The following is a 26,145-nucleotide window of genomic DNA, read 5'->3' on the forward strand; positions in this document are numbered from 1 at the left end:
TCCTGGGGAACCATCGGAAATTGATCAGGGTCACACAGGAGAATCACCCAGGCAATCGTGCTACCTATATTCTAGGTCATGTCGTGCTTCCATGCTAGCCATAAGGTGGGCCATTATCGTCTCGTCTCAAGACCTTCTCCATCTATGATGTTCGATGCAGTCGCTCATTGTCATCCATAAAAATTAAGTTACCGTCAAATTCAACCCTAAATGACGCACATGGGAAAGAATTACAGTGTCCCGGTAACGTTGACCTGTGAGTGTGCTGTGGTCAAAGATTTGGAACAATCACGTTCGACAATGTTTCCCCTTTTCACCATATCAGGGTACGTCTAGCATTGGACGCTTGACCTGTTAACGACTTTTGATTGCGTCATGGCTGTCGATGACCTTGGAAAATTGACTAAAAGTGAAAATAGGTCAGGGTAAATAGGTCACCAGCAAAACATACATTTATTTTCCCAAACATTATTAATCCTTATCAATAGGCAATCAAACAAACTGAGAGAATGCTAAGAGGCATAGAGAAGTGGTAAGCAGGTACCGCATTTTCCACCCAGAGACGTCTAGATTTACACAAAGTATTTATTGTAAAGTGCGTTTTATGTGGTCAATACATTTTATTGTATGTGCAGTAGTACTTCGTGACATTTAGATATTTACTGCATGTGCAGCAGGCCTTCTCAGTACTGCGTTAATTATTCTGCATTTCACCCCAGTGTTAAGTGGAAAAAGCAGTTACCTTGTAGCATTTCAAGCCAAGATAACGATCTTACCAGATCCAGTGTCTTGTTACACATTCGGTGTCAGGCTACACAGTTGGGCACCCCACTCCCTCTTCTCTGAGGAACAAACAGAAATTGGTCAAGGCCACCGATGGGAATCACCATGGCAACTGTGTTACTTGCAGGGTGTTTCAAAAATGACCGGTATATTTGAAACGGCAATACAAACTAAACAAGCAGCGATAGAAATACACCGTTTGTTGCAATATGCTTGGGACAACAGTACATTTTCAGGCAGACAAACTTTCGAAATTACAGTAGTTACAATTGTCAACAACAGATGGCGCTGCGGTCTGGGAAACTCTATAGTACGATATTTTCCACATATCCACCATGTGTAGCAATAATATGGCGTAGTCTCTGAATGAAATTACCCGAAACCTTTAACAACGTGTCTGGCGGAATGACTTCACATGCAGATGAGATGTACTGCTTCAGCTGTTCAATTGTTTCTGGATTCTGGCGGTACACCTGGTCTTTCAAGCGTCCCCACAGAAAGAAGTCACAGGGGTTCATATCTGGCGAATAGGGATGCCTCCTGTATGTTTCGGATAGCCCAAAGCAATCACACGATCATCGAAATATTCATTCAGGAAATTAAAGACGTCGGCCGTGCGATGTGGCCGGGCACCATCTTGCATAAACCACGAGGTGTCCGCAGTGTCGTCTAAGGCAGTTTGTACCGCCACAAATTCACGAAGAATGTCCAGATAGCGTGATGCAGTAATCGTTTCGGATCTGAAAAATGGGCCAATGATTCCTTTGGAAGAAATGGCGGCCCAGACCAATACTTTTTGAGGATGCAGGGAAGATGGGACTGCAACATGGGGCTTTTCGGTTCCCTATATGCGCCAGTTCTGTTTATTGACGAAGCCGTTCAGGTAAAAATAAGCTTCGTCAGTAAACCAAATGCTGCCCACATGCATATCGCCGTCATCAATCCTGTGCACTATATCGTTAGCGAATGTCTCTCGTGTAGCAATGGTAGCGGCGCTGAGGGCTTCCCGCGTTTGAATTTTGTATGGATAGAGGTGTAAACTCTAGCGCATGAGACGATACGTGGACGTTGGCGTCATTTGGACAGCAGCTGCAACACGGCGAACGGAAACCAGAGGCCGCTGTTGGATCACCTGCTGCACTAGCTGCGCGTTGCCCTCTGTGGTTGCCGTACGCGGTCGCCCTACCTTTCCAGCACGTTCATCCGTCACGTTCCCAGTCCGTTGAAATTTTTCAAACAGATCCTTTATTGTATCGCTTTTCGGTCCTTTGGTTACATTAAACCTCCGTTGAAAACTTCGTCTTGTTGCAACAACACTGTGTTCTAGGCGGTGTAATTCCAACACCAGAAAAATCCTCTGTTCTAAGGAATAAACCATGTTGTCCACAGCACACTTGCACGTTGTGAACAGCACACGCTTACGATAGAAAGACGACGTACAGAATGGTGCACCCACAGACTCCGTTGCCTTCTATATCTTTCACATCACTTGCAGCGCCATCTGTTGTTGAAAATTGTAACTACTGTAATTTTGAAAGTATGTCCGCCTGAAAATGTACTGTTGTCCCAAGCATATTGCAACAAACGGTGTATTTCTATCGCTGCTCGTTTAGTTTTTATTGTCGTTTCAAATATACCGGTCATTTTTGAAACACCCTGTATATTTGAGCTCATGTCGTCATGTGACTTAAAAATGACGGGAACCACCCTCCCCTTTGAGGATTATGCACCTCCTCCACAGCCGACCGTAGTGGCCGAGCGGTTCCAGGCGCTACAGTCTGGAACCGATCGACCGCTACGGTCGCAGGTTCGAACCCTGCCTTGGGCGTGGACGTGTGTCATGTCGTTAGGTTAGTTAAGTTTAAGTAGTTCTAAGTTCTAGGGGACTGATGATCTCAGATGTTAAGTCCCATAGTGCTCAGAGCTATTTGAACCATTTGAACCTCCTCCACATGTTCATCTTTTATAACTGGGACACTTCTGTGGGAGGGTTTACTATGGACTTGGCCAGCATTGGGAGAGGAGATGTCTATTTGTCAACAGAAATATTACTTAACGTCAGCAGACGAAATCCACACAGCTATGTAAGTACTCTCATTTTTATGTGTTTTTCCATATTTTACGTATTTTTCATCCATTTTCCCATTTTATAACTGGAGCACGGGGAGACTTTATGTCTATTTGCTTGTAACACATTACGGCGCTCTAGGTCGATTTTTTAATAACAATATATAATATATAATTGGATTCCGTAGAAACACTGCAACACGTGAGGCAATACTGACCCTACGACTTATCTTAGAAGAAAGATTAAGGAAAGGCAAACCTACGTTTCTAGCATTTGTAGACTTAGGGAAAGCTTTTCACAATGTTGACTGGAATACTCCCTTTCAAATTCTAAAGGTGGCAGAGGTAAAATACAGGGAGCGAAAGGCTATTTACAATTTGTACAGAAACCAGATGGCAGTTATAAGAGTCGAGGGACATGAAAGGGAAGCAGTGGTTGGCAAGGGAGTAAGACAGAGTTGTAGCCTCTTCCCGATGTTATTCAATCTGTATATTGAGCAAGCAGTAAAGGAAACAAAAGAAAAATTCGGAGTAGGTATTAAAATCCACGGAGAAGAAATAAAAACTTTGAGGTTTGCCGATGGCATTGTAATTCTGTCAGAGACAGCAAAGGACTTGGAAGAGCAGTTGAATGGAATGGGCAGTGTCTTGAAAGGAGGATATAAGATGAACGTCAACAAAAGCAAAATGAGGATAATGGAATCTAGTCGAATTAAGTCGGGTGATGCTGAGGGAATTAGATTAGGAAATGAGACACTTAAAGTAGTAAAGGAGTTTCGCTATTTGGGGAGCAAAATAACTGATGATGGTCGAAGTAGAGAGGATAGAAAATGTAGACTGGCAATGGCAAGGAAAGCGTTTCTGAAGAAGAGAAATTTGTTAACATCGAGTTTAGATTTAAGTGTCAGGAAGTCATTTCTGAAAGTATTTATATGGAGTGTAGCCATGTATGGAAGTGAAACATGGACGATAAATAGTTTGGACAAGAAGAGAATAGAAGCTTTCGAAATGTGGTTCTACAGAAGAATGCTGAAGATTAGATGGGTAGATCACATAACTAATGAGGAAGTATTGAATAGGATTGGGGAGAAGAGAAGTTTGTGGCACAACTTGACCAGAAGAAGAGATCGGTTGGTGGGACATGTTCTGAGGCATCAAGGGATCACCAATTTGGTATTGAAGGGCAGCGCGGAGGGTAAAAATCGTAGAGGGAGACCAAGAGATGAATACACTAAGCAGATTCAGAAGGATGTAGGTTGCAGTAGGTACTGGGAGATGAAGAAGCTTGCACAGGATAGAGTAGCATGGAGAGCTGCATCAAACCAGTCTCAGGACTGAAGACCGCAACAACAACAACATGGTATCAGTAGGCACTTCATGTACGCAGATCCATAAGTACGTCCATTATTACGTATTTTCCTCAATTCTACGTATTTTTCACTCATTTTCGTATTTTCCACAATTTTGAGAATTTTTTCCAACTACGTAAGACTGTTCCCAATTTCGCGTTGATGTCATGATGCTCTCAGGCAATCACAATGGTGAATTAGGTATCACTGATACTGAGGTGCATTTCCCAAACTCTGACTTTTAAAACTGGGACACTCTGGAGCTGGACACCATAGGGATAGATCGAATATGTTTTGTAATAACGAATTACGTCATTTAAGATTTACTTGTTTAATATTTCGAGTCACCAGCAGAAACCATATCGAGACAGGTATGTAATTACCCTTAGCTTTGCGTATTTTTCGACACCTTTGCGCATTGTACTCAATTACGTGGGCTATGTGTCAAAATTTGTCACGACGTCGCATCACAGTGTCGCATCTGGTCGCATCGCATCGCGTCGCAGCACGTCGCATTGCGTCTCGTCGACGTCATGATGCTGTTAGCATAATCCCTCTGCTCCTTCACTAGTGTGTGACATCATAGTGTTAGAAACGAACAGGTTGGTAGAAATGGTGACATCATAGAGAAATCTGTAAGTCCAAGATATTGCAAAAGAAATGGCACACTATATTACTAGATCATGTGACGTCATAGTAAAATTCTGATGCATTTCCTATAACCGAGTTTTACCACCAACTTTAAAAGGGGAATTAGAGCTCGTACTGAGGCGTTCAGACAGTCGTTTTTCCCTCGCGCGATCCGCGAGTGGAACAGAGCGGGGGAAATATGACTTTGGCGCGAAGTGTGCCCTTCGCCACACACTCCTTGATGGCTAGAGTAGTATATATGTAAATGTACACTCCTGGAAATGGAAAAAAGAACACATTGACACCGGTGTGTCAGACCCACCATACTTGCTCCGGACACTGCGAGAGGGCTGTACAAGCAATGATCACACGCATGGCACAGCGGACACACCAGGAACCGCGGTGTTGGACGTCGAATGGCGCTAGCTGCGCAGCATTTGTGCACCGCCGCCGTTAGTGTCAGCCACTTAGCCGTGGCATACGGAGCTCCATCGCAGTCTTTAACACTGGTAGCATGCCGCGACAGCGTGGACGTGAACCGTATGTGCAGTTGACGGACTTTGAGCGAGGGCGTATAGTGGGCATGCGGGAGGCCGGGTGGACGTACCGCCGAATTGCTCAACACGTGGGGCGTGAGGTCTCCACAGTACATCGATGTTGTCGCCAGTGGTCGGCGGAAGGTGCACGTGCCCGTCGACCTGGGACCGGACCGCAGCGACGCACGGATGCACGCCAAGACCGTAGGATCCTACACAGTGCCGTAGGGGACCGCACCGCCACTTCCCAGCAAATTAGGGACACTGTTGCTCCTGGGGTATCGGCGAGGACCATTCGCAACCGTCTCCATGAAGCTGGGCTACGGTCCCGCACACCGTTAGGCCGTCTTCCGCTCACGCCCCAACATCGTGCAGCCCGCCTCCAGTGGTGTCGCGACAGGCTTGAATGGAGGGACGAATGCAGACGTGTCATCTTCAGCGATGAGAGTCGCTTCTGCCTTGGTGCCAATGATGGTCGTATGCGTGTTTGGCGCCGTGCAGGTGAGCGCCACAATCAGGACTGCATACGACCGAGGCACACAGGGCCAACACCCGGCATCATGGTGTGGGGAGCGATCTCCTACACTGGCCGTACACCTCTGGTGATCGTCGAGGGGACACTGAATAGTGCACGGTACATCCAAACCGTCATCGAACCCATCGTTCTACCATTCCTAGACCGGCAAGGGAACTTGCTGTTCCAACAGGACAATGCACGTCCGCATGTATCCCGTGCCACCCAACGTGCTCTAGAATGTGTAAGTCAACTACCCTGGCCAGCAAGATCTCCGGATCTGTCCCCCATTGAGCATGTTTGGGGCTGGATGAAGCGTCGTCTCACGCGGTCTGCACGTCCAGCACGAACGCTGGTCCAACTGAGGCGCCAGGTGGAAATGGCATGGCAAGCCGTTCCACAGGAATACATCCAGCATCTCTACGATCGTCTCCATGGGAGAATAGCAGCCTGCATTGCTGCGAAATGTGGATATACACTGTACTAGTGCCGACATTGTGCATGCTCTGTTGCCTGTGTCTATGTGCCTGTGGTTCTGTCAGTGTGATCATGTGATGTATCTGACCCCAGGAATGTGTCAATAAAGTTTCCCCTTCCTGGGACAATGAATTCACGGTGTTCTTATTTCAATTTCCAGGAGTGTAGATGTAAATTCAAACCAAAGATGCTCAATATCTTTGTGTCCCGCGGTGAATGTTTGGCGCTGGCTATGTATATAGTCTTATTAACAAAAAAGCGTTATTTAGTAGTGAAAACATTCCATACTTGTACAGGATACAATAATATCAGATGATGTTAGACGTTCGGATTCTACCATAAATGCAGCTCTCATATATCGTTAGAGCTCCAACAATACACTGTCGTCGATGACGCAGCATAAATCAGGTAATATTCGAGCCTAATACTTCTAAGAACGGTAGCTTGGTCTACCGGCGCAACGAGATTTTATTAAACCAACTGTACTAGGAAAACGTTCTGAGTAAAAAACGCAGGAACTTGAGTCATGTTTGTCATCATGATGAGGTCATTAGAAATGCATTCTGGCACTGTATGTAGTTTGCCTTACTAGAACGATGGCGCATTCTATAAAGAGATACATGATGAAACTGACATATTCCCACTAGTCCTGTTCGAGGCAGTAGTTGTGATATTGCTGGACGTTTTTATCGTGAGTGAGTGAGGGGGGGGGGGGGCTCCTGATATGTTGTATGTTCCGAATGCATGCCTATCCTTGGCTACAATCTGTACGGTAACTTGTGTCTGTCACGTAGCAGAAACGAAAAGGTCGACTGGGTTCCTATATCTACCTGCTTGCCTGCCTGCGATTTACCGTCATACGGTATTATAATTTAAAAAATTATGGGACTTAACTGCTGAGGTCATCAGTCCCCTAGAACTTACAACTGCTTAAACCTAACTAACCTAAGGAGATCACACACATCCAGGCCCAAGGCAGGATTCGAACCTGTGACCGTAGCGGTCGCGCGGTTCCAGACTGTAGCGCCTAGAACCGCTCAGCCACTTCGGCCGGCTATTTTAATTTCAATAAAGAATTACTCTCTTGTTATAAGTGACCTGGGTGTCATTAAAGCGAATTTCCACCATTAATATGCCGTTATGAATACGTCCTCCCTACAGCTGGCTGTTGGGTATGTACGGAGTTCGCGGGACTTAAGACAAGGGACATCTTTGACCTCGAACGCTCGAAATCGCCCAAAAGCGTGCTTAGAATAACACTTGCTCATAAAAAAACAGCGGTCTGTGTCATTTCCATGCAAAATGTTACATTCAACTATACGTGACAATTTAATAGAGAGAAACAAAATAACAAGATTCCAATATCTTAGGAGAGAAATTATGTGTAGTTTAATGCCATCCGTGTACCACTATACTTTCAATCTACTTTGCTAAAAGCCCATCTTCAAGAAATAATAATAGCACAAAACACAAATATCATACACATCTAATATTGTTTATATTAGTCCTCATAGTGCAGCTGCGAGATTTCGATGAAGTGGTTAAAGCAAATTGGAAGAGAACAATGTGCACACATCACTAAAAGCACGTTTTTACAGTCAAAAATCACTTTCGTATTCACGCAGACCAACATCAAAACACACACTAATTACAATTTCAGATGATGATATGGGCATGTCAGTGTCATAACATGCCTTTCCCCGAGCGTATAGCAACATACACTTATATTTTGGTGCAAAAAATTGATTGTGAACCACAGAGTGAAGGATCGTGATGAAAAAACAATAATGTATCTTCACTTTCTAACGTTAAGCGTATGTAGGCGCGCAGTTCGGCAGCCTAGAGTTGGTAGAAGGTATGGTGAATCGCTTACTCCAAAATCTTAAGTTTTCAGGAATAAAAGAAAACATTTTGTGGGTGAAAATAAAGAATGCTGATATTTTGACATTACTGCATTTGTTAGGTTTTGCAGACTCGCGGAAAAAAGTAAGTCCAACATCTTGGAATAAGTTCTTTTCATGAGGAAGTAATCCATATGCATGGTGAAATTGCGTTTTTAGTGGTGTTTTAAGTTATATCCTTTTTACTAAAACATTTTCACTGTATTGTAACTGTAATCAAAGTACATACAAAATGATTTGATTTGTCATCATCTGCAGCAGTAGTAGCAGCAACAGTGTCACATACAGCCCATTCCATCGATTCATCAAGTAAAGGGCGTTCAAAAAGAAAAGAGCCCGAGTCAGGAATGCGCAAACCGGTGACAGAAGAGTAATATTGTGGCGTCTGTAACGAGCGTGGAAGTTCACAGCCCGTCGCTAGAGGACACGCGTGCACGTCATGTGACTATACAGAGCCAGCAGCAGCGCGTATCAATCGTCCAAAGCTGCCAGTCGCACTGCAAACAGTGACATGGAGACGTCAAAAGAAGAGAAAAGAGGTGTAGTTCGTTTTCTGTCAACGGAAGGAGTAGGAGGAACAGACATTCATCGACGAATGTCACAAGTGCATGGCGAACATTGCATGGCCCTTGCAAGGGTCAAGGCACGGCACAAGCACTTCATGGAAGGACGGGTCCCGTTAGCCGATGATGCACATCACACACATCCATGCCCGAGGCAGGATTCGAACCTGCAACCATAGCGGTCGCTCGGTTCCTTACTGTAGCGCCTAGAACTACACGGCCACTCCGGCCGGCCATCATGAAGGAACGACTACACATGTGCAAAGTGTGTGCCCAATGGGTGCCCACAGTCTTCAACCACACCAGGAAGCATATCGAACGGCCCACTGTCTTGTTCATCTGCAGCACTTTGCTCGGGAAGGGAATGCGTTCCTGGCACGAGTGGTGGCAGGAGATGACTCATGATGTCTTCACTTCGAACCAGAATCAAAACGACAAAGTCTCCAGTGGACGCATCCAGGGTCAACACTACCCAAAAAAAAAGCCGAAGCAACCAGGGTCACCATTACAAAAAAAAAGCCAAGGCCATCCACACGAGTGCAGGAAAAGTTATGCTGACGTTCTTCTTTGACCAAGATGCGCCCCTTCTGATTCACTTCCTGCAGCACGGGACAACTGTGAATGCCCTTGCGTTACTCGCAAACTTTGACCACCCTTCGCCAAGCCATCAAATCAGAACGACCAGGCAATCTCACCTGTGGGGTCATTTTTCTCCAAGACAATGCAAAGCCTCATACGGCCAACACAGTCACGGCACTCCTTCAGAAACTCAAATGGGAGGTTCTCGGCCACACTCTATACAGTCCGCACCTCTCTCCCTGTGATTACGTCATTTTTAGTCCCCTTATAAAGGCTCTGAGGGGCAAACGATTCATCTCGGACCACAACGTCAAGCTGTACGCGCGGAACTGGTTTACATCGCAGTGCTGGGAATTTTATGAGACAGCAATTCACCGTCTTGTACCATTGTGGGACAAGTGTCTCAACAGCCAGGGTCAATACTTCTAACACACAGGTACTGGTTTCTGTAATTATGCCTCTGGCTCATTTCTTTTTGAACACCCCTCAGAGAAATAACTGTATTCATGAACTGTATTCATGAGGAGTATAATCAAGTTAAAGTTGAAGATCTTGCATTTTGTTCTCATTAATGGCTACTGGTCCAGTGTAAACCTTTTCAGTATTAAAAAAAAGACACTTCCAGAAATAAAAGATCCATCTAAAAGTGGGCAGGTAAAACACAGTAAGGTAGTTGTAGAAACGATTGTTATTGTAGTTGTAAATTGTCGTAGCTGTGTTGGGAAAGAACCAGAGCTCCAAGCCCTAATAAAAGCACTGAAGCTCAAATACTTGTAGGTACAGAGAGCTGGCTAAGGCTGGAAATAAGTTCAGCCGAAATTTTTTCAAACGATCTATAGTGTTCAGAAAGGATAGATTAAATACAGTTGATGGTGGAGTATTTATTGCTGTCAGAGGTAGTTTGCCTTGTAGCGAAATTGAAACAGATAGTTCGTGTGAAATAGTATGGGTAGAGGTTATATCTGACAATCAGACTAAACTATTAATTGGATCGTTTTACCGATCCACCTCAGAAGATACAGTTGCTGAACAGGTCAAAGAAAACTTGAGTCTCATTTCAAATAAGTACCCCGCTCATACAGTTATAGTCGGTGGTGACTTCAATCTACCCTCGATATGCTGGAAAAATTATACGTTAAAAGCTGGCGGCAGGGATAGAACGTCATCCGAAATTGTACTGAATGCTTCTCAGAAAATTAATTTGGGCAATTAGCTCATGAGCCCACTCGAAGGGTAAATGGTTGCGAAAGCATACTTGACTTTTTAGCAACAAATAATCCATGACAAATAGTGAGTATTGTGACGAATACAGGGATTAGCGACCACAAGGCAGTTGTTGCTAGGCTGAATACCGTAACATCTACAACCATCAAAAAGAAACGCGAAGTATATCTATTTTTAAAAAAAAATGCTGATAAAAATGCTCTTAACGCCTTTTTAAGAGACAGTCTTCACTCCTTCCGATCTGATCATGTAAGTGTAGAAAAGTTGTGGAATGTTTTCAAAGAGATAATATCGACAGCAATTGAGAGATATACACCACATAAATTAATAAGTGATGGTACTGATCCCCCATGGTACACAAAACGGGTGATATCGTTGTTGCAGAAGTAACGAAAAATGCATGCCAAATTTAAAAGAACGCAAAATCCCCCAGATTGTCAAAGTTTTCCCGAAGTTCGAAATATGCCGCGTCATTGCGAGATACTTTTAATAATTTCCACAACAAAATTCTGTCTCGAAATCTGGCAGAAAACCCAAAGAGATTCTGGTCCTACCTAAAGCACACTAGTGGCAAGACGCAATCAATGCCTTCACTGCGCGATAACAACGGTGACGTCACTGATGACAGAGCCACTAAAGCAGAGTTATTAAACACGGTTTACCGAAACTCCTTCACCAAAGAAGACGAAGTAAATATTCCTGAATTCCAATCAAGAACAACTGCCAAGATGAGAAACATATAAGTAGATAACCTCGGTGTAACGAAGCAGCTTAAATCACTTAATAAAGGCAAGGCCTCCGGTCCAGATTGTATACCACTCAGGTTCCTCTCAGAGTATGCTGATAAAATAGTTCCATATTTAGCAATTATATACAACCACTCGCTCACAGAAAGATCCGTACCTACAAACTGGAAAATTGCTCAAGTGAGACCAATACCCAACAAGGGAAGTAGGAGTAATCCGCTGAATTACAGGACTATATCACTAATGTCGATTTGCAGTAGGGTTTTGGAACATATACTGTATTCGAACATTATTAAGTATCTCGAAGAAAACGATTTATTGACTCATAGTCAGCACGGTTGCAGAAAATATCGTTATTGTGAAACACAACTAGCTCTTTATACTCATGAAATAATAAGTGCTATCGATAGGGAATGTCAAATAGATTCCATATTTTTAGATTTCCAGAAGGCTTTCGACACCGTTCCTCACAAGCGTCTTCTAACCAAACTGTGTGCCTACGGAGTATCGCCTCAGTTGTGGACTGGATTCGTGATTTTCTGTCAGAAGGGTCACAGTTCGTAGTAATAGATGTAAATTCATGGAGTAAAACAGAAGTAATATCCGGCGTCCCCCACGGAAGTGTTATAGGCCCTCTATTGTTCTTGATCTATATTAACGACATAGGAGACCATCTGAGCAGCCGTCTTAGATTGTTAGCAGATGATGCTGTCATTTACCGTCTTGTAAAGTCATCAGATGATTTAAACGACTTGCAAAATGATTTAGATAAGATATCTGTATGGTGCGATAAGTGGCAATTAACCCTGAATAAGGAGAAGTGTGAAGTTATTCAGACGAGTAGTGAAAGAAATCAGCTAAATTTCGGTTACGCGATAAGTCACATAAATCTGAAGGCTGTAAATTCAACCAAATACTTAGGGATTACAATTACAAATAACCTAAATTGGAACGAACTCATATATTATATTGTGGGTAGAGCATACCAAAGACTGCGAATCATGGGCAGAACACTTAGAAGGTGCTACAAGTCTACTAAAGAGACTGCTTACACCACGCTTGTCCGCCCTATTCTGGAGTATTGCTGTGCTGTGTGGGATCCGCATCAGGTGGGACAAACAGATGCCATCGAAAAAGTACAAAGAAGGGCAGCTTGTTTAGCATTATCGTGAAATAGGGGAGACAGTGTCACAGACATGATACGTGAATTCAAATGACAATCATTAAAACAAAGGCATTTTTCGTTGAGACGGTATCTTCTCATGAAATTCCAATCACCAGTTTTCTCCTCAGATTACGAAAACATTCTGTTGGCACCCACCTACATAGGGAGAAATGCTAAACACGATAAAATAAGAGTATTCAGGGCTCGCGCAGAAAAATTTAAGTGCTCGTTTTTCCGGCGTGCCGTTCCAGAGTGGAACGGTAGAGAGACAGCTTGAAGGTGGTTCATTGAACCCTCTGCCAGGGGCTTTATTGTGAATATCACAGATGCAGATGTAGAATTATGCCACAACACGCGGCTGTAACTTGCTGTGTTCAAAATGCGTTAAGAATCATGGTTGAATCCTGACTTTCTGGCATTCAGGAACATGATTCTTTCGACAACAGCCAGTTTTGTAGTATGTTGGCTACTACTTACGTTAGAGAAGTTGTACGTATCTTTAATTCCCATTAGCTCTGTGGTGACCTTAGAATGTACTTGTAATGATTTCATAATATTAATCCCATTTACATTCTATGACCTCTTCTGCTTACCCGTTACACCATGGCACATTTCCTGTCACATAGGTTCTACGAATGTCGTTGAATAGAAAAACGCTGTTCCATTTTATCAAAATGTTTAGCGGTAACCAAAGATGGACTTATTATAATCTTGCAGAGATGTTTATTTTACCCAATGCATCCATCGGAAAACAAACCTAGGTCTTTGATATATTCTGGTACAAATTCTTTTATATGATCAAATTGGAAGGACCATACTTCATTTGCTCCTTTCTTCCCAGTACCTTCGTGGTATGCATGCATTTCAGAATCATCATTTTCACGTTATGCATACAGTTTAGCAGTATCGTTCATAACGCTTTTATTACCCAAATGTTTGTCAGAACATGGTATTCTCCATAGCTACACAGCAAATGGCTGAAGCATGAATACTTCATAATTGACCATACTTGTGTATTTATGTAATGAACAGTTTGCTATTTTGCCAATAACGTTATTCAAATGTTGATTACAAGTGCTATTAAAAAAACTATGCTAATTTGAAAGCTGTCTGTTGCATGCCCCAGTGAACACTACAAGGAAGGAAGCAGAACTGCCTGCAGTAACGAGTGTATTCGATCATGAAGGTGTTTGATTCTGAGCTGTGAACGTCAGCTACCATTCTGTAACTTCTCAAGGGAGTTTATATTCCGCGAGGTCTACATGTGCTCCAGAGTACGATTCTCAATTTTTTCCGCTTGTATTTCGGAAATGAGGACAGACAAAATATAAGTTATTATTCTTAGTACTGTGTGTGTTAATTTGTTAATCATTATGTTGAACTCAGACCTGTTTTGATCTGGTGTATATTTAGTGTATTGTGATTACAAAATAGGCTTAGTTTTCGCGTATCTTTGATGAGTATTTAATTTGAGGATTTTGCTAATATTCTCATAAAGCTGTCAACTTAACTTTACTGCATTTGATAGTGATGTTTCTCTGTCTGTATTTTAAATCAATATCGTAGGATTGCTTCCGGTATATCTGAGACCTCCTTTCATAAATAAACATTATTCAATATAAATCTCTGTCGTCTACATCAATAACAGACGTTAGAATGGAACCCTTGTTTTTAAATTATTAATTTAACTTTTATTTAGCATTTCTGTGTATTTTATTAACTCGAGACTCTAGTCAATGAATAGACTATTTGACTGCATGATTACAGCTACAGGTTATAGCGGCGAATTACCTGTGGGGCATGAAAGCAGACGAGAGCGTCCTTACTCTGTCGTATACTGAGCTACTCTTTTTTAATCAGGGCTGTGCATAGCCCAAGCACCTAAAGAACCAATGACTGCTGGTAAACACGCATGCTAATATGGTAATACGGGATGCTGTTTGGAAGAGCAGCTACCCTTTCAGTAACTTTCAGGTATCGTCACAGCTTGTGGTTTGGCACGTTGTAGCCTCACAAAATCAGCAATCCGTCTGATATAGAGCTTATCCTGTCGCAAGAAGTAAACATCATTGTGTTCGCAATATTTTCCTCAGCATAACATTTATGTTTCAAAAACTTACATCTAGAAGGGTACAATCTGTACGACCTGACCAGAAATCACAAAGCAATAGGCTGTCTTTACTTGTTACATGTTTACCAAGGACTGAAATTAGAAAACGTTTCATGTGTTCTTTACTCATTTTCCCATTTCTCCTTACCTCCACATGGATGTTTCGGGGTCAGATCGTTTCAAATTTCTTTTCAATATTTGGGTCGAAAGTGCCTCGTGTCTCTTGAAAACACTCATATAACTTGTTTGCAAGGCTGCCTGTCACTGATAAAGTTACATCAGTTGTGTAGCTGTGGGCAGAACTATGTGCACACTACAACAGATTAGCTGTAGCTTTCTCTCCTCTATGAGAAAGTCTTGATGATGAAGACATTTCATACTGGGCTTGAATGTGGTCACTGTTCCAGAAATTTCCTAACTCCACGCCTTACTCTGTCATTAACATGTTCACTTCCATCACAAATCTGTTGTGCCTTCTGACATATACTATTATCGTCTTCTGTGTCCTTACGTACGATAAATGTAGTATATTCCTGTCCAAACCAATGATTTTAGACGCTACTGTTGCGTACACTTGCAGATGCTAACAGTGAACTGTAGGTCAATACGACCCCGCTCTATCAAATTGCGGTATTACAAGCCCTTTTGTAGTTTTTAATTGTGACATTCTGTTTCCTTTGAAACGAGCTCCTGCTCACCTTTTGCTACACAGACATTTTAGAATTAATCTGCTATTTGATTTACTTTTAATGGACTTATAGCGCCTTATTAGTTGGCTATAGCAATTGCTGCCGCGGTTCTAATGACCTTCATAAATGTTTTCTAGTTTTGCTCTGGAGGCGAACGTCGTGTACTGTTTGAACACCCATCTTCAGGTTCAGGATCTTCCTGCCCTTCAAAGTCAATATAAATGGCTCTGAGCACTATGGGACTCAACATCTTAGGTCATAAGTCCCCTAGAACTTAGAACTATTAAAACCTAACTAACCTAAGGACATCACACACACCCATGCCCGAGGCAGAATTCGAACCTGTGACCGTAGCAGCCCCGCGGTTTCGGACTGCAGCGCCAGAACCGCACGGCCACCGCGGCCGGCGAAAAGTCAATATATCTATCCAGCATAACGTCATGTATTTCTGTGTTATCCCCATTACATTTCTGAATTGTTATGTTACGTAATATAACCGCGAACTCTCTATCCTCGACCCCGATTTCATTTCCATATTCAGCACGTAGCAACCTTGTTCCTAATATTTTGACCACATTCGTAGGATTAATTCTCTTCATCATATAACTGTACGCAGTGTACACAGGAACACGCATGCGAGCACTCCAAGAGACACTGCAACTCTACAATTCACGCAACTAGAGCACTTATTCGGGCAGCTACAACAAGCCACCGTCCGATGGCGCTAGCAGACAAGTGCGGAGTTTCGAATGGAAATGACACGTATCACTGTTATTTTTCTGATCGAGTGTTAATGTAAGCGTGGTCTGGTGCGGTTCCGAGCGTTCAGGCTCCAAGGCGTGCCTTGTAAGATAAATTTCTCACAGATGCGTCTGAGAAGATGACAGCATCCCGCAGCCACAGCCACAACAGCCTGCCCTACGCAAGCCAGCACTATCGCTCACAGCGGCACAGTGTATGATGACATCACGTAGAATCATTGCAGACACATTAAGACCGCGGTGTAATGCGATCGAGTGACGACAGGAATTTCAGCTGTCTGAGGAGAAAGGGTTTCATTTCTATGCCTTAGCTTCCGGTAATATCTTACTGTTACGTGCGCTTCATGCAACTGTTGGCTTACTCCTTTCTTTTCCCGTCGTGTTAAATTCGGGGGAAAATTTTAATTAAGCACGACTCACGTATCGTCTTTAAAATGATGAATAATTTTTTCTTCAGATCGTGTTGATATGAATATTTCCTTCTTCTTGTGTTCATAGAGATATTTTGTACTCAACTCACGATCTTTCCTTTTTTAATATTTTGGGTGATGCCACGGTTGAATTAATTTGCTAGCTCTGACAGTAAACGAACATTGATTCAGCGTGTATTGTCCAGCAGCGCCTATTTTGCATTCTGAATAATTTGCTCTTTAATTTGTTTTGCAAAGTCAACGTCTAAAAATGTATTTTCCATGTGTTATTCATGAACTAATAAATGTATGCCATTAGCAGATCGAACTCTGTGATTCCTATTTATCCCACCGTTATAATTAAATTGGCAACACCCTTCAACCATAAACACTTAAGTGTGGCCCCCTGATGCAATCATAATTTAAATTAACGTTTCCTACAAGCGCCACAGCTATACTGACAATCACTCTTAGTGTTTCACGGGCATATGCTACCACTTCCTGATCTGTCACGACAGTGCTGGTAACTGAATTTATTTGCCTTTATATGCAGTTTCGTAGCAAGTTGCCCATCGTATTTCCGAATATGCCCGACTTCTGTCAAACCCATGAGTCAAGTATTTCTTCTCAATCTTTCAAGCCTCCACCACAGAGAAACTCAAAGCCTGATCACCATTACCGGTATAAATGGCTCCAGCTTCACGGAATACGTCGGGACGCTGCTTAAGAGCTAACGACCAACCACCTATGGCTTCTAGCCTCGTTATATATGTGCTGTATTTAGCCTGAGCTAATCCACTGTAGGCGATGCTGTCTCACACATAAACCGTTGAACTGCACAACATTGTTGTTTGGGAGATGAATGCAGCCGTGTTTCCCCTCTGTACAAGCTTCAAGTATCGTACAAAGCAGCACTAGGGACTACACTTGACACTTCACAGACAATCAGTAGTCTTCCATATCCACCACCCCTATGTTTAGCTTCTTATTTTATTTGCATTTGTCTAGAGGTACTATGTTTAATCTATAGAGTGTGTATCTGTGTCTATTGTTGTGCAAGCCGACGGCTCTGTTGTAATGTTTCTACGTGTTATGACATTACTTAGATGGCTTCATTTACTGCTTCCCATTCCCTAGCCTCTGTAAGTCTTCCGGGCTGCTGCCAGTCGGTCATCTGTGGCTGTGTGAAGCGTGCACTCATAAGATTTTGTTTTAGAATGAAGTGAAAATCTATGCTATTGCTACTCCCTCTGCACATTTATTCGCGTTTTAACTGGTTTATCATGTCATAAAAGTAGAGGAATACTCATGTGACTGCGAATTGCGCAGTGTAGCTAGTTATTTTGTATTAGTGTTGATGTGTTTGGAGCTTAAGTTAAGCATTGCATCTATACCATATACATTCTCCTTTTTCTGTATATTTTGATAGCTCTTATGTCAGCAAGTGTGTTAATAAAACGTAAAAACTATTGGTTATGACACTGTAATAGGAAACCTTCCATGGCTGTGTTGTATATAGTATTGCGGCTATTTTTTCGTTATGATGACGGTCTAAAACCGCCAGTGGTAGTTTCATGCGGGAAAGCTATCTGTCTAATGAGATAGTACTGTCACTTCTTGATAGGAATGAGTGTGTGAGTGATGCGTTTTTTATGTGTGTGATGTTCTGTAGTTGTTTCAAAAATTGTGGAGTATATATTTCTCAGTGGTGTAGGAAAAACATTTACTGTTAGGGTGCGTCCGTGGGCTAAATCGTCATCCACTATGCGTAATTGCGATTTTTTTATGGTTGTTTTTTGATGGTTATGTCAACTGTACTGTATAACTGGGTTATTTAAGCCATCTCCCACTTACATCATAGCTTGTGTCTATCCACTACATTGTCACTCATCATGTCACCAAGTATCTGAGATAGGCATCGTTGTGTATATTCAAAAATCTGCTCTGCATCCTTGCGTGATGAATTTCTCCATATCTGCAATGTTTCTGATACGCTTTGTCATGTGCAGTTCTCATTTATCACTTCCAAACACATAGAGTACACGACTGGTGTGAATACATAGTATCAGTCATCTGCCACAGGAAGTGCTACCATCTTAGTGTATATAAGAAACCTTAAACCAAGACTACATGTTTTGCTTCATATAATAAGAAAGTACAGTTTTCAGAAGAAAAATTGTGTTAGTTCACAAAGTCTTATTGAGGGATCTTTTCTATCGTGCCACACCTATTACTCCATGGGAACATGAAGCTCGTAATAGTAGTAAAATCTTATTACGTTTAACACGCTGATCATGATGTGCCGCCAATAGGCTTAGTCATAATTAAAACTGTAAATAGTAAAAACAGCCGTCTGACTTTGTCATACGTAAAATAACACACATATCACATGTGGCATGTCTGACCAGTAACGTTATTGGTCTCACATGCCACATGTAATACACTCCTGGAAATTGAAATAAGAACACCGTGAATTCATTGTCCCAGGAAGGGGAAACTTTATTGACACATTCCTGGGGTCAGATACATCACATGATCACACTGACAGAACCACAGGCACATACACACAGGCAACAGAGCATGCACAATGTCGGCACTAGTACAGTGTATATCCACCTTTCGCAGCAATGCAGGCTGCTATTCTCCCATGGAGACGATCGTAGAGATGCTGGATGTAGTCCTGTGGAACGGCTTGCCATGCCATTTCCACCTGGCGCCTCAGTTGGACCAGCGTTCGTGCTGGACGTGCAGACCGCGTGAGACGACGCTTCATCCAGTCCCAAACATGCTCAATGGGGGACAGATCCGGAGATCTTGCTGGCCAGGGTAGTTGACTTTCACCTTCTAGAGCACGTTGGGTGACACGGGATACATGCGGACGTGCATTGTCCTGTTGGAACAGCAAGTTCCCTTGCCGGTCTAGGAATGGTAGAACGATGGGTTCGATGACGGTTTGGATGTACCGTGCACTATTCAGTGTCCCCTCGACGATCACCAGAGGTGTACGGCCAGTGTAGGAGATCGCTCCCCACACCATGATGCCGGGTGTTGGCCCTGTGTGCCCCGGTCGTATGCAGTCCTGATTGTGGCGCTCACCTGCACGGCGCCAAACACGCATACGACCATCATTGGCACCAAGGCAGAAGCGACTCTCATCGCTGAAGACGACACGTCTCCATTCGTCCCTCCATTCACGCCTGTCGCGACACCACTGGAGGCGGGCTGCACGATGTTGGGGCGTGAGCGGAAGACGGCCTAACGGTGTGCGGGACCGTAGCCCAGCTTCATGGAGACGGTTGCGAATGGTCCTCGCCGATACCCCAGGAGCAACAGTGTCCCTAATTTGCTGGGAAGTGGCGGTGCGGTCCCCTACGGCACTGCGTAGGATCCTACGGTCTTGGCGTGCATCCGTGCGTCGCTGCGGTCCGGTCCCAGGTCGACGGGCACGTGCACCTTCCGCCGACCACTGGCGACAACATCGATGTACTGTGGAGACCTCACGCCCCACGTGTTGAGCAATTCGGCGGTACGTCCACCCGGCCTCCCGCATGCCCACTATACGCCCTCGCTCAAAGTCCGTCAACTGCACATACGGTTCACGTCCACGCTGTCGCGGCATGCTACCAGTGTTAAAGACTGCGATGGAGCTCCGTATGCCACGGCAAACTGGCTGACACTGACGGCGGCGGTGCACAAATGCTGCGCAGCTAGCGCCATTCGACGGCCAACACCGCGGTTCCTGGTGTGTCCGCTGTGCCGTGCGTGTGATCATTGCTTGTACAGCCCTCTCGCAGTGTCGGGAGCAAGTATGGTGGGTCTGACACACCGGTGTCAATGTGTTCTTTTTTCCATTTCCAGGAGTGTATGTGCATTATTTTGTGTATGACAAAGCCAGATGGTTGTTTTTACTATTGTTAATTTTAATTATGACTAAGCCTATTGGGGGCACAGCATGATCAGCACGTAAAACGTAGTGAAACTTTTGAAGGAGGACCGTTTATATGGATTGGAGCCTAGGTCAAAAGCCTTTGACTATTACCTTATGCAGCTTGTGACTGTTTTTATTCCATATATAACATTTACACAGTTGTTGCCACGCTTAAGATTATAAAGTAGCAAAATCGAGAGACATATCGACGACTTGGTGATAATTTTGCCACCTGTACTGGATGAAAGTCATAAACATCATATGTGGACGAAATTTCATAAAATATGTGTTTTTCAAATTTAGCCCTTCCCTTTATGTTTTGTATACAGATACCAGATGTCTATTAATACCTCCTCCAAAACAACCTGCTTCGTGTTATATATTTCATAAAGAATAGAGACGGACAACTAAAGACAGCCACATATATCTCTATGGTGTAAGATTTCTTTTTATTGCAACCGAAGCAATATGATCTTTTGTGTCATTGAGGACACAGATTTCAGTTACTTTACAAACAAAGCAGTTAGTAAAAGTAATGTACCTTTTGCTTCAAAAGTAAATAATAATTAACAAGTAGCTACTTCATTTATACTTTATTTAGCGCAGCATAAATGGCAAGCACGCGAGATTGTGAATATCCTAGTCCTCGGATCAGTAGTGGTGGAGATTCAGCCGTGACAACTACTCTGCCGACGTCATTAAAGTGCTTCCAGGCCAGTATGATTAGTTGGCCATGACTAAAGCTCGTGGCATCATCTCCCGCTTATATCACAATTTGTACTTATATCGTGTGTAGTGGCGGGTAGCAAAGTAAACGAAATGTTTGGTTTCAAATATGGTACTGATGTAGGTCAATAAACCGTACACCCCATTACGTCTGTGTTTAATTAAAGTGGTGTGTATGTGTGTGTGTGTGTGTGTGTGTGTGTGTGTGTGTAATATTGCAATACCGTTCGGTGTTGTGTGTTGACGCTTGGGTGCTGCGGGAGGTCACAGTTTTACAGGGTGTGGTGAGGCTGTCGGGGTGGTGGGAGATTTGTGGGTGTGCAGGGGCAGTGGGCTATTGTGGAAGGGGGTGAGGCGTTTCACTTAGGTGTTAATCTGTTTGCGTTGCGACATTTCACTTAAACTGGCTGAAATTTAAGGAAATTGAACGTGGTGGAACTCGAATCCTGTGCCTTCCTTCTCCGATGCCATTTTAACTTTGTACAAGTAACGTCTTGTTTCCAATTGAGTTCAGATTACCCGGAAGAGTCAGGGATTTTCTCTGCCTCGTGATGACTGGATGTTGTGTGATGTCCTTCGGTTAGTTAGGTTTAAGTAGTTCTAAGTTCTAGGGGACTGATGACCATAGATGTTAAGTCCCGTAGTGCTCAGAGCCATTTGAATCATTTTGTTAAGATTATTCTTCCATAAACATAAACTGTAGAATGCACTCATGGAATTTCTGTATTTAATATCCAGGCCCAAAAAATAGGTTGCTTATACGACACGTACACTGGATGTAAATACTTTCAGGATTTCACAAACCGTTCAGTATATCCAATATTGTAGGCGAGCACCCATGTGGAATTCAATGCGTAATTTACTCCATGTCTTACATTTATAATTTTTATCCGCAAATACAGAAAAACAAATACATTGTTGAAACTTCCTAGCAGATTAAAACCGTGTGCCGGATCGAGATTCGAACTCGGGACCTTTGCCTTTCGCGGGCAAGTGCTCCACCAACTTTTTTTTTCGTTGTGTTTGGTAATTGCGGACACCACAATGACATCTGTTCAAGTTCGTTTGTTGATCCATCCACTCTTTTTTTTTATTATTATAGAGGCCAACCGGCTCTCTGACCGAACACGCTGAGCTACCGTGCCGGCTAGACTTTACAGAAGCTCTCCTCCAAACCTTGCAGAACTAGCACTCCTGAAAGAAAGGATATTGCGGAGACATGGCTTAGCAATTAAATTGTTCTTTGAAAACTCTTGAAACAAAGATGACGCATATATTACAATGTCTCGTTATATTAATATAAATGTTTAGGTACAATACGTGAAACGGGCTCTGTCGAATGACAAAAAAATGCACCATGTATGAGATAATGTTTTTCTAATTTGAGGCGAATTCCGTCGTTCCTTAGTTGCTTCAATGTTCATGGAGGTATGTTCCCCTTGGCAACTTAAATGAAGGGCAGTTTGTTTTCTGCCACACGCGTTTCGCTTGTTTTATTTGGGAAGCATCTTCGATGGTCTGTAATACATGTTTCTTTTAATGTATACACTAAACGTATTCTGTAGCAGTTACAGATTTGTTACTATGTTACGTTTTGTCATGTTTTTAGTTTAGAAACAACTTTTGTAGCACAAGTTTGGTAAGGTTAAGTTATCGTTTAGTGTTACGATTTCCAATGTATGTGTGGTCCTGGAAGTGTGTTCATTTGGTCCCCATACTCCACCTGGCCTATTTCCAGCGTTTTTCCAGTTAATAGCTGCAACGATTAATATCTCACCACTTTAGAGATATGCAAAGTCCTGGTGATATTATTTGTGTTGCTAAGGGTCCTGCCTTTAGCTGCTGCCTCGGAAAAATCGTGGCTAACGTGTCACATGGGGAAGGCCATCGGCCCGCTAAAGGAAATAAATACTCGGCCCTGAGGGCGGAGCTGCATTTCGTTTCTTCTGTTAAAAGCTTCCGTTATGTCGATTCACGAATATAGCTGTTACCTCGCTTTTTTTGTCCTGAACTTCCATTTGGAACTTCATTGTACGTTGTTGTTTGAGACATTTCTGGCTTAGTTCATCGGTACCGACTTGAGCTTGTGCTACCTGCAAAGCTTATCGTTCGCGCAATCATACCCATCTCGTCAGCTGTAAGAAGTAGATCCAAATGTATATTCAGTAGTGGGTGATAACTACTACAGAATAAGAATCAGGAAAAGGTTTCTTATATACGAAAGGTGAGTTTTGCTATTTGGGGAGCAAAATAACTGATGATGGTCGAAGTAGAGAGGATAGAAAATGTAGACTGGCAATGGCAAGGAAATCGTTTCTGAAGAAGAGAAATTTGTTAACAACGAGTATAGATTTAAGTGTCAGGAAGTCGTTTCTGAGAATATTTGTATGGAGTGTAGCCATGTATGGAAGTGAAACATGGACGATAAATAGTTTGGACAAGAAGAGAATAGAAGCTTTCGAAATGTAGTGCTATAGAAGAATGCTGAACATTAGATGGGTAGACCACATAACTAATAAGAAGGTATTGAATAGAATTGGGGAGAAAAGGAGTTAGTGGCACAACTTGACCAGAAGAAGGGATCGGTTGGTAGGACATGTTCTGAGGCATCAAGGGATGACCAGTTTAGCACAGGAGGGCAGCGTGGAGGGTAAAAATCGTAGAGGGAGACCAAGAGATGAATACACTAAGCAAATTCAGAAGGATGTAGAGTGCAGTACGTACTGGGAGATGAAGCAGCTTGCACAGGATAGAGTAGCATAGAGAGCTGCATTAAACCAGTCTCAGGACTGAAGACCACAACAACAACATACGAAAGGTATCGCAAATGATTATCTAATTTCACGCATTCACCCACTTGACACGATACTGGCTGTATTAGACATTACGTGAATATAATTTCTGTGGACATCTTATTTGATTATTCTTATTAAAGTGACGTAAGAAATATTTTCTTGAAATATGATTTATTGATAGAGCAATTTTATCAAACTCTACTGATTCTATGAGGTCGAAAATTCACGGCAAGACAGTTTGTACATACGCAACATTGAAGCGTGCATGTGAAGTCTTGGGAGTGAAGACGCAGGAACATGTTCCACTGAGCAGGCGTTGATCTGCTTGCAGTTAAGATAATTTTCTTGGAAAAACATCAGTAACAGATTTTTTAAAAGTTATATCTTACACAGTCTCCACTGCAGTATTTGTCTTTCGTGTGGCGATTACCCTAAACATTTTGCTACAGCGGTAAACCACGTACCGAATGGGATGTTTTCGGAACTGCGGATGAGGTACGCTGGATCTCTCAGCCTCTGCGCTATCACCAACTCATACTCACGGAAAACGTCGGAAGTTTCATGACGTTTTCCGCGGATGCTGTTATATACCGAGAAGTCGCAACGCTATAAAACTGTAGGAAAATGCCCGAAGACATGCTGAGCATCGAAAACTGGAGCGGGGAATGACTATTGAAGCTCAACATAAATAACTGTAGCGTTTTGTAAATACAAACAGAGGAAGACATTTTATTGTTTGATTAAATGATCTCACAACGGTCACTGGAAGCAGTTACTTTCATAACGAATTTTGGGATATGCTTATGGAGCAATTTCAAGTGGAACGACCAAATGAAAGTATTCGCAAGTACTTCGTAAGTCAGATGGCAGGTTGACATTCATTGGAAGAATCCTCAGGAAATGTTTTCCGTCAGCATACGAAGTAGCTTACTATACTTACTCGTCCGACCAGTACTTGCATATTGCTTGTCCGTATAGGATCAGTACCAGACAGAACTGATATTATTTATTTATTCATTCTTCACAATTATAGCGTATTATATCAAAAGCTAAAATATGCTGTATAAATCATATTTTCTTGGATAAAAACAGATTTATATGTTAAATGTGTATTTCTAATACTTAATTTTTTAATACAACAGGTAAACTGAGGTGACAAAAATCATTGGACACATCCTAATATCGTGTCGGACCTCCTCCTACCCGACGTAGCGCAGCAGCTCGACATGGCATGTACTCAACGAGTCGATGGAAGTCCTCTGCAGAAATACTGAACAATGACTCCTCCACATAATTTCGAAAGTGTTGCCGCTGCAGGATTTTGTGCACTAACAGACCTCTCGATTATGTTCGTTAACTGTTCGATGGAATTCATGTCGGAATATCTGGGTGGCCAAATCATTCGCTCTAAGTGTCCAGAATGTTCTCCAAAACAATCGCTAATACCTGTGGTCCGATGACATGGAGCATTGTCATCCATAAAAATTCCGTTGTTTTTTCGGAACGTGAAGTCCATGAATGGCTGCAAATGGTCTCCAAGTAGTCGAACATAACCAGAGGACCCAGGCTATTCGCTGTAAACACAGCCCACACCATTATGGAGTCACCAGCAACTGTCACGAGCCAAAGAGAGGCATTCCCCTCCCCCACCATTTCGGTGGGGTGGGGGAGGGGTCCGTTACGCAGATGCTGGCTGGGAAAACACATGTTATCATCATGGGACGTAATTAATTGCTCAGTTTAATTAATTTGCATATCCATTTGATATCAAAATTACGCCCGTGCCGCCCTTACACTGCTCATTACCTATCACATCTTCGTATGTTCCACAGTACCTCAATGTGTGTTCTGAGGTGCGCATACTTTCGCAGATGCAGCTGTCATTCATCTGTCTTGTATACGTAGCATACAGGCCATGGCCAGTCTGGTAATGTATCAATCCACTCGACAGGTTATGAAATCTTATTTTTAGTCCATCCCTGATGCAAGAAATTCGTATCTTCTCCTGCCTGTGTCTGAAGTATCCCATTCATTTTGCCACATCTGTAATATGCGAGTTTTATTAACTTGTTCGTAGTGGCCTCAGTTCCAAGCATCCTTCGTACTTCTATTTGATTGCCTTTCTTTACCAAGTAAAGGGCTCCACTTTTCCTAATTTCCATGTCCAGTGGGCATATCTCTAGAATTACTAA

The sequence above is a fragment of the Schistocerca gregaria genome, chromosome X (genome assembly GCF_023897955.1).
Source record: "Schistocerca gregaria isolate iqSchGreg1 chromosome X, iqSchGreg1.2, whole genome shotgun sequence".
Lineage (NCBI taxonomy): Eukaryota > Metazoa > Arthropoda > Insecta > Orthoptera > Acrididae > Schistocerca > Schistocerca gregaria.